The 9,668-nt window shown below is 41.9% G+C and overlaps 1 protein-coding gene across 10 annotated transcripts in view; it reads left to right on the forward strand.

Moving 5' to 3' along the window:
- Dlgap1 (DLG associated protein 1) overlaps positions 1 to 9,668 on the forward strand; it is an 870,386-nt gene that overhangs the window by 303,646 nt on the left and 557,072 nt on the right. For 9 of the 10 annotated variants that reach the window (XM_087567550.1, XM_087567553.1, XM_087567556.1 and 6 more), the window contains one exon: positions 5,989 to 6,115. The gene's annotated coding sequence lies outside the window, so the exon portion shown is untranslated. 10 annotated transcript variants of the gene reach the window in all.

Here is a 9,668-nt window from a genome sequence, read left to right on the forward strand (position 1 = left end):
CAGAAACAGTGTCTAACATATAGTAAACACATAATATCCACTGAATGGGAGACTGTATTTCTTTAAACCTTGTGAAAAGAAGTAGCCCTGAAGGCTGCTGTGTTTTACAGATCCAGATTTCCTGCCAGGCTGCCATGCTGTATACTAACTGTGCATGTATATCTTTTCCTGCTCCCTACCTTCTTACCAACTCTCTATGAAATGAACAGATGAGACTGATGAACAGCAAACTCCAACCTATAAAGTGTTCAATTCATTGTTTCATCAGTGATGAGCAGTGGGAGTTCAGGAGTTAGCTGGCTGGGATCAGGGTTGCAGTTGGTGACCATGGGGCCAGCATTGCCAGCTGGCATATACAGACTTTGAAATAAGACTTCTCTCTCTCTCTCTCTCTCTCTCTCTCTCTCTCTCTCTCTCTCTCTCTCTCTCTCTCTGGCAACTGAAAAATTGGCTCTAATACTTGAACTAGTCACCAACTTGATTAAAAAACTAATAAGGCCTGTTCTGCATGTTGGCAGGAAAATCGAATTTTTTTAAGAAAAAAGGAAACTAAATCTAAAGCAGAATGAAAAATAGGAAATAATGATACAAAGAACTAGATAGTAAATCCTGGCTCTGAGATTTTACGCGAGTCTTTGGCCAGATAACTTAATCTCTTTGTGCCTCAATGTTGGCATCTGTAAAATGGGATGATGACAGTAACAGCCCCCTAACATCTGTCCTGAGACAAATGCTGGATGATGCAATCAAAGCCTCATCTCTCTGTCTTTCCGTCTCTCTGTGTTGCAAGCTGGCCAGTTTCTTCCCATCTGTGTCGAAATGTCTCCTATAAAATGTCAGTGACAATAACGCCTACCCCAAGGGTTTGGTGAACCGAACGTCACCACTGTAGTGTATTGGGAGCAATGTTTGAAATATAGCCATCCTTATTGTGTACGCCAGGCTCATCTGGAGAAGGCATGCTCAAAGACAGGTAGAGAGCCATCAGTGAACCAATAGACAGCAGTGGGACTTGTCTGCTTGGCCACATATGTTCTGATAGTCTAGTGATTTCTAGTTCCCTTTAGGAGTGTATGTGTAGTGCTTTAATGAGGAAGGAAATGAACCTACATGCCAAGTGATGGAGGGGCCATTGTCAATTAGCAAGAAACTCTGAGATAGGTTCGAATGTGCATTACTTCATTCTTTAAAGTATGTTTGCAGTTTGGACAGAGACACCCACATGGTCCCAAAAGTGGATTGAAGCAGAAGAGCCTTTGTAATAGCATTAAGCAATTGGTTCTCACTCCCCTTTGAAAACATCATGGCTGGCTGTGGCAGTGGTTCAGTCTGTAAAGTCTTAGCCTAGCAAGTTCAGGTCCTTAGCACTCAAGCAAATGCCTTACTCCCCGGAAATTCTATCCATGGCTTATTGAAACTTCTTACTAATTTACCAGCAGATTATCTTCCTTATGTTTAAAAAACTGAGAAGAAGTAAAACAGGTTTTTTTTTATTTTAATTACGCCTTGTACAAGTTTTTCACAGATTAAACTCAATTTTACATTGTAATCAACCAAAAATTAAATAAATGCGTAATAAAAAGATTTGTTGAGCTCCTGTATGTACCAAATGTGGTGCTTTATATGTGTTGTTTGCCTCTCTGTACAATCATCTTCGGTGAATGAAAATATAGATACAACCATTTTCCTGAGCTAATTGGATTAGCAACCTAACTCATACCTGTCCCCCACACTCCAGTGTGGCATGTCCCACAACCTCCAACCAAGCACGGACATCCAAGTTTACCACTTAATCATATTTATAAGTTCTTTTTGCTCACTTGCCTCCAGTAAAATGAGAGGTCCCCTGCTGTATTCCCACATTGTAGCAGTGCCTGAGACATGATAATACATCCTTGAGGAAGGGCGAATGTGAGTGGACGCATGAATGAGTGAAGGGCTGAGCATCCATGGTATCCCGAAGTTCAGCATCAACAGGTATTCAATAAACAAGAGCACTGAATTCCCAAGAGACCCAGTTACTCTGACAAGTCAGAAATCTCGCAAGAAACAGAGGTAAGATTGAAGAAGCTTCTCAGCGGGGCCCCTCTATCATATCATAACTATATTTTGCTAAAAGGTAGGCATTCCATAAAATTTAATGCATGTATAGTTTGCACTTCCCTTTCCGTAGTCTGGGGCAATATTTTTAAATAACTCCTTTTAAAAACTGGAAGTGGTTGGCTTATAAAGCAACCTCTATGAAATGAATGGTATTAGATATATTAGTTTAAAATCTGAGTTGGGGTTAAAGAAAAACTTCAACTAAGTCAGAGTAAAAGAGTAAATTATTTTTAAAGCAATTTAATGGGTTTTATTGTGGAAATTTCCCAAAGATATTTCAGTTCATGGAGACCACAGGGTAAAAGTTAAGAAGAGGAAGGGGGAGACAAATGAATTTCTGGGATTTCTTCTCAGTCTGCCTCTTTCACTCTTCTCCAGAGTTCACCAGTATTTGTAGTTGCTGCCCACACAGGAAATGTTGACAAAGACCCTGCCCAGCACTTGAGAAACTTGACCAAGCCTGCACTTTATCACTGTTCTTGTATGCTTGCTTGGGGGGTGGGGATTTTTGGTTAGTTGTTTGGTTGATTGGTTGGTTAGTTGGTTGGTTGTTTGGTTGGTGGGTTGGTGGGTTGGTTGGTTGGTTGGTTGGTTAGTTGGTTGGTGTTTGGTTGGTGGGTTGGTGGGTTGGTTGGTTGGTTGGTTGGTTGGTGGGTTGGTGGGTTGGTTGGTTGGTTGGTGGGTTGGTTGGTTGGTTGGCTGTTTGGTTGGTTGGTTGGTTGGTTATTTGTTTGTTTGGTTGGTTGGTTTTGGGTTTTTTTTTCCTATTTGGTCTTTTGAGGGATTTTTCCAGATAAAGCCCAGGATGGCCTGAAATGAGCTTATCATCCTGCCTCAGCCTCCTCAGTGGCATCATGCCACCAAGTGCACTGTGGTCAGTCTCCTTGTCCTCTTTGTGTGAATCACTCTTCCTGACCTAATCAACAAGGGCCCGAAGCAAGAACTGAATGTGCAAACAACTGACAGATGGTATCCTCATGATAGGAGAATTTCAAATACTAGGTAGACACCAGAGAAGAGGGCTTAGCAAATATCTCCAAAGTTGCCTACATCTAGTAAAGGAGATAGTTTCATAATGCCAGATGAGCCATTGAATCAAGCAAGTACACACACACACACAGACACACACACACACACACACACACACACATATATATATACACACACACACATATATATATGTATATATACATACACACACATGTATATATATGAATTTAAAAAAATTCATGGGCTGGAGAGATGGCTCAGTGGTTAAGAGCACTGACTGCTCTTCCAGAAGTCCTGAGGTCAATTCCCAGCAACCACATGGTGGCTCCCAACAATCTATCATGAGATCTGATGCCCTCTTCTGGTGTGTCTGTAGACAGCTACAGTGTACTTATATATAAGAAATAAATATTATAATAATAAATATTATTTAAAAATCCATGTAAATCTTCTAGCACTCAGTACCTATAGTTATTCCTTTGCTCTTCTTCTTATAGAATGTGTAGGCTAAATAATTGCTATTTGACCAGAGCCAAATATAAGGGGAGAAACACCACCTGTTGGGATAAGGGAAGGTGAGAAACAGAGAAACAGAGAAACAGTTCTGCATACTAAGATCAGTTCCCCCACCAAGCCGAAAATGCCTGGAGCAAGTTAGGCCTCTAGGCTCTGTGTAATGAAGCTGGTGAAGACCCAGGGGCTTGCCTAATGCCAGCATACCTGCTGGCCGAATCAACTGGAAGCATGTTCGAAGTACAGATTCCCCTGACTTATCCAGGAAGGTCCCGGTTGTGCGTAGCTAGGCGCGGTGGCATGAACCTGTAGTCCTAGCTACCCAGGGGACTGACACAGAGGATACAAGGCCAGCTGGTTAACAGAATAAGATGATTTCCCACGATATTTGATTAAAGGTGAAATTTCATGATCCTGTATTCTGCCTTTTTAATAAGATTTCCAGCTAATGATAACCAACTACATTTGGGACCCACTATACCCTACACAAGGTAACACTGAAGATCCCTTTTAATGTTTAAGACCAACGTTTACCTATTAACTATATAACTTTTATAATGATCTATTGTAATAAAAGCTTATCTTTGCTCATCTTCTGATATCTTCTTTGAGAAATTGCCTCATGTCTCCACTTTTTAAAAACAGCACTGTGTAGTTGAATATCTAGACTCTGTTTAGTTCAAAATAAAGTCTCAGTACGTAGTCAAACACTTTGGTTTAAAAATCAGCATTTATTTGGTCCTCACATATATGTGAAGACATTCTCCTCAGACTTTGATTTGCGAGAATATTGAGAATACTGAACTGGATAATAGTTCATAAATCAAGGCTTCGAGTCTCCAAATTGTAGCAGATAACAGAATCTCTTTTTGCCTTCGCTAGGCTAGAGGGATGAGATAGGTATGATTTATTAAGTTTCCAGGGTACCTTGTAAAGTGCCGCATAAATACAGGGTGGCTGAGTTCCTATTGCTCACGTACCCAACTATCAACAGTCTCTTAATTCCTGTCAGCCTTCCCAGCCCGGAAGAGTACTAACAAGATGGCGTCATCCATGATCTCTTTGGCCAGCCAGTGTTCATTTTGGAAATGGAAACCCCATGGTACTGGGTGACTGGGCTCCTGGGCAGAAGCCCTGAGATATAGTTTTGCCTTTGACGACTCTGTGAAAGTGACAAAACCACACCAACTCCGTGATCTCAGAGCCCTGCTCTGAAACATGAACTCCGTATTAAAATTCTTACAGTGATTAGGTTAAAACAACAATCGCATTAGTGATCTCAACTGACTATGTTTCTGCTTACTGCTTAAATGTACTTCTCCCTTTCTCTTCTGAAACTATTTGTGTATGCCACCAAGGCACACAGAGTTATTCGGCTTTTAAAAAAAACAAAAGCGAAGCAATGGGAGCAGATCTTGGTGCACCCCAGGACTTTTAGAACATCAGGCCATTTGTGTGGTGAGGCCGTCTGTCTGTGACCTGCCAGAAAGGAGAGTCCCTGCTCCCGACACAGCACGTGATGTGAACCCGGGCAATCCCCACCCCACAATGCGGCCCAGACATAATTTCTGTTTGTCACGTTCTAAGGAAGTATCATTGATCATCCTATGAATGGTGTGGCTTGGGCATCAGCAAGCCTCCCCCACCCCTTGTCGCATACTTGGGAAGAGTGTGCCATGTTGAGCTCTGTTGTGAGGTCAAAGAGACCACAAAGGGAATAATGCCAGTTTTTACTCCTTTGTAAACCATGGTTGGTTAGTTGGAGTATTGTATTAGTAGAACATGTAGTTCCCAGGAAATGACTCAAATCTTGCGCATATGCTCTGCCTTCCACATTCAAGTACTTGATATTTGTACTGTATCACCCTTTAAAGATTTGTGTTTATTATTTTCAATCATGTGTGTGGTGGGGGAATCTTTGCATAGGAATACAGGTGCCTGCAGAGGCCAGAGGTATCAGATGTCTGGAGCTAGCATAGAAGATGACTATGAGCCCTGAGATGTGGGGAGGTACTAGGAACTGAAGTCGAGTCCTCTATAAGAGCCGACTATGCTCTTAACCACTGAGCCGTTTCTCCCTGCCTCCCTTTATTACTTTTGAAAAGAATATAAGTGATAGTTACAGACAAGCATTCTGTAGCTTATCAAACCTAATTATAATAATGACATTTTTGGGCCTGGTTGGTTTGATTTTCTGAGATGCATAAAGATGCCAAGTGCAACATCATCACCAGAACCATCGCGTAGATTTCCGACACAACTCTTCGACTCACCCCATTGGACTTAATGGCTGCCAGTGTCACTTTTTACAAGATCAGCCCTTGGTGAGTTTCTGCTTCCAGTGAGTCATCGTGTCTAATGATTGCATTTGTTATCTTTCAGAGCCATTGAACATCACATACCAAGAGTGACATCTGGTTAACGCCATCAAGGACAGCAACAATCTGAAGTCGGGGTCTCCTGTGTTGGAAGCTCGGAAAAATAAAAACCCAGAGAGTGAGCGTCAAAGGTAAACTTCATTTCCTTTGTGTAACCCACTTCTGCAACATCCTGTAAAGATGCATTACATGAAACGTTTTCTTCTCTTTTTGTAGTATATTTCTGCCTTGTGATTCTAAAGCTATTAATAGGATGCTGAATTTGACGTCCATTTTTTTAACTCCTTGGGTCCTGTACAGATTTTAATCAAGGTGGAGTTCATGTGTGGCAATCATTGTTGATCTAGGATGTCAGATCAGGCAAATGCAGTTTTCAGGACTGTAGGCTAAAATACTGGGCATAAGGCTAAGCGTGGAATAGAAGAAAATGATGGCACAGCATCCGCTCTGTGTTTTCTTTGCACGCTGGACACATTTGCATTTATCAGCACAGTTGAGCACACTGATCTAAATCTGGAAATGCTGAAGCCCATGCTGCAGTCTCTGCTCTCTTCCTTCCATGTGCTCTGTTAGGAGAGAAAGACCGGAGAATGTGTAATTCAAATTCACTACATGTGTAATGTCAGATCAGAGGGAGATTAATATAGCTGGATACATCAGTAAGCTACTCTCCTGTTTGGGTTACGCATGCCACAAAGACAAGGACTTGAAAACGGCCCTCAACCAGGAAGATGACCCCTTGAGTCAAGAATGAGACAGCTGGGCCTTCTTACTGGCACATAATGTAATTTTCAACCAAGGCAGGAGGATAATACAATTGAGTCTAGACTGAACTACATAGTAAGAGACTGCCTCACAAAAATAAAATAATGAAAAAGACAGAAGTACTGAAACTGATGAATCATGGGTAAATTAATAAATCTTCCCTGGGAGTCATGGAAACTCGACTCTTAAGAGACATCCCATGGAAGTTTGGGTGCGGTCTGGAATTTGCACTTGAAAGACATGCAGTAAGAGGATCCCCCTCTGGGTCTGCCTTGGAGGGCATGAGCTCCCCAGTGTTTTTAGGCTATGTTAGCCACACCTGAGGCAGAACACCCAGTTATCTGGGGAGGCCAACATTGTAAAGCAAAGAGAATCTAATGGAGAACAGAAATGCCCATCTCTGCAGCTATGGCTGCAATTGCAAGTGATCCAGGGATCATTATCCAGCCAATCAGTGACTTTGTTACATCCCCCTTTGCTTGATTTTGGTACAGGTCATTTTTTCCCAGATGAAACATCTGAGAAGAACACGCTTTGTCATTTGAAGGTCCTATCCATGTGTCAGGGAGCCCAAAATGAACTGTTTCAAGATAAACTTTTATCAATAGAGCTGAGTTCCAAATGAAACATGCATCCTGGCATACAGGTTTTTTTTAATTAATATATATGTGTATTATTTATTCCTCCCCCTCCCTTCTTGGCCTCCCTGTCTCCTCCTTTGCTCATTCACTCTCTTTTGGTCAGTGACTTTATTGAATGTTAGCTCTGAGGTGTTTGGGGGAGTTAGTTGCAATGGTTTTCCTGCAGCTGAAATGTGTTCGGAACTATGCTGGAGTGTTGCTGTAAAGCATGGTACTGGTAACAGTTTAACAGTCTGTGGCTGTTCATTCTTGCTGACTCCTCACCCTCTAAAACTGGTTAGTATTGAAGGTGGTAGGGAAGCCTGCGCCTAAGTATTCAGATAGACAGATGACAGATGGATGGATGGATAGATAGATAGATAGATAGATAGATAGATAGATAGATGATAGATAAGAGAGATAATAGATAATGCACAATATAATATATATATGTTTATACATAATTGGTTTCAAAGTGTGCTGAGCATTCTAGGAAGAGTTATAACTAAAGTAATAACATTTAAAAATATAGCAGTTACTTACTGGGTATTGTTCACATTGAGAGTACCTCTCCCTCCCTCCCTCCCTCTCTGTCTCTGTCTCCCTCTTCTCCCCCCTCTCTCTCTGGCTGTCTCTCAGATAATCTGAGGGATTGGTTCTCTCTTATTCCACCATACCCCACTTACTGGCTAGGCCATCTCTCCTCCCCCACTCCTTTCTTCTTTTCTTTAACATTAGAGTGTCAAACAGTAAAATAAAGTAAGATAAAGTCAGCAGTCTTGCTGTAATACATAAAATCACACTCAAAGTGACCAGCAAGGAGCAAGTATTAAATAAATAATTTACAAGCAGACATTATCAAGCATCTCAACTACTGCATAGTGATACATAGTGTTCAAACGAAAGCAATGAACATGGAAAGCAAGGGGCAGTGGCTAGGGAAGGTGACAGACAGCAGCACCAGCAAAGCTGTAGCAATGACATGGCAGAAATACCAAAAGGAGTAGACAGAACCAGGTCCTGAGTTGACATCACTGACCGTGGAAGGAGGGAGCACTGCTCAGAACAAATTGTACCCTAAGCACAGGATGACAATGGTGTGAATGCCCTCTGAGGCATGGCAAGTCCTCCCCTTGACTTGCAGTCTCACCTCTCACTAGTTTCTGTTCTCCATTTCCTTTGACTCCTGAGTCTTCCAGTGTGAAAATTCTGACTGTATCTTGTTTTAGTTCAGATCAAACATTCACAGATTTGCCACTTCACTGTTACCCAAACTGCTAGTTCAGAAGTTTTTAAAACTTGCCACTCACTTTGCTGTCCTATTTTTACCCTTTGACTTAGCTCGCCACTGGTCTGACACACTACCTGGAAAGTAATATCTGTGGTCTGTCAAGCTTTGGGTTGCTTTGCTTTGGTAGGTCTGTGGTTGTCGGACACAGATCAACAAGATGAGTTCACAAATGAGCATTTTTAACAAGCTTTGAGTGAATGCTAACCTGTTTGTCTGGAGAGCTTACCTGGAGGACAGTGCTTTAAACAGGGTGACCTCAGACAGCACTACAATGATCCAGGGTCCAGGGTGTCACTGTAATGCTCATGTTACAGTATGAAGAGAGAGACAATAGTCTTCCTTGCCAGCCCACACTGTGGAGGGTTTGTATTAGCTTCAGCAGGTTCTTAATCTTGGGATGGAATGAGATCTGGTCACATACAGGGTTCCAGGCCAGCAGCCTGTGCTACATGGTCAGACATTGACCCAAAAGGGGAAAAGGGATAAATAATATGAGATCTTCAATTCTAAATGATTCATTTCTTTATTTTTATATACATGAGCATATGTCTGTGTCTATATATGTCCACTATGTGAGTGCAATGCTCATGGAGGCCAGAAGAAGGTGTCAGACCTGCTGGAACCAAACCAAGTTCCTCTGCAAAAGCAGTAAGTGCTCTTAACATATGAACTTTTGCTCCAACCCTAAAATAATGTCTTACTATCATAAGATATTGTGGCAACAACATGGCAGATATACCAATAGGAGTAGACAGAACCAGGCCCTGAGTTTACAAGATGTCAGTGACGGTGGAGGGAGGGGGCATTGCTCAGAACACTTGCCCTACCATATTCTAGACTTTGGAAATATATCAACATTAGATGGATGGATAGATGGATGGATGGATGGATGGATGGATGGTTGGATGGTTGATTAGAAGATGGATGGATAGATGGGGGTGGATGGATGGATGGTTGGATGGTTGATTAGAAGATGGATGGATAGATGGGGGTGGATGGATGGATGGT

This window comes from Rattus norvegicus, chromosome 9 (assembly GCF_021556685.1).
Source record: "Rattus norvegicus strain SHRSP/BbbUtx chromosome 9, alternate assembly SHRSP_T2T, whole genome shotgun sequence".
Taxonomy (NCBI): domain Eukaryota; kingdom Metazoa; phylum Chordata; class Mammalia; order Rodentia; family Muridae; genus Rattus; species Rattus norvegicus.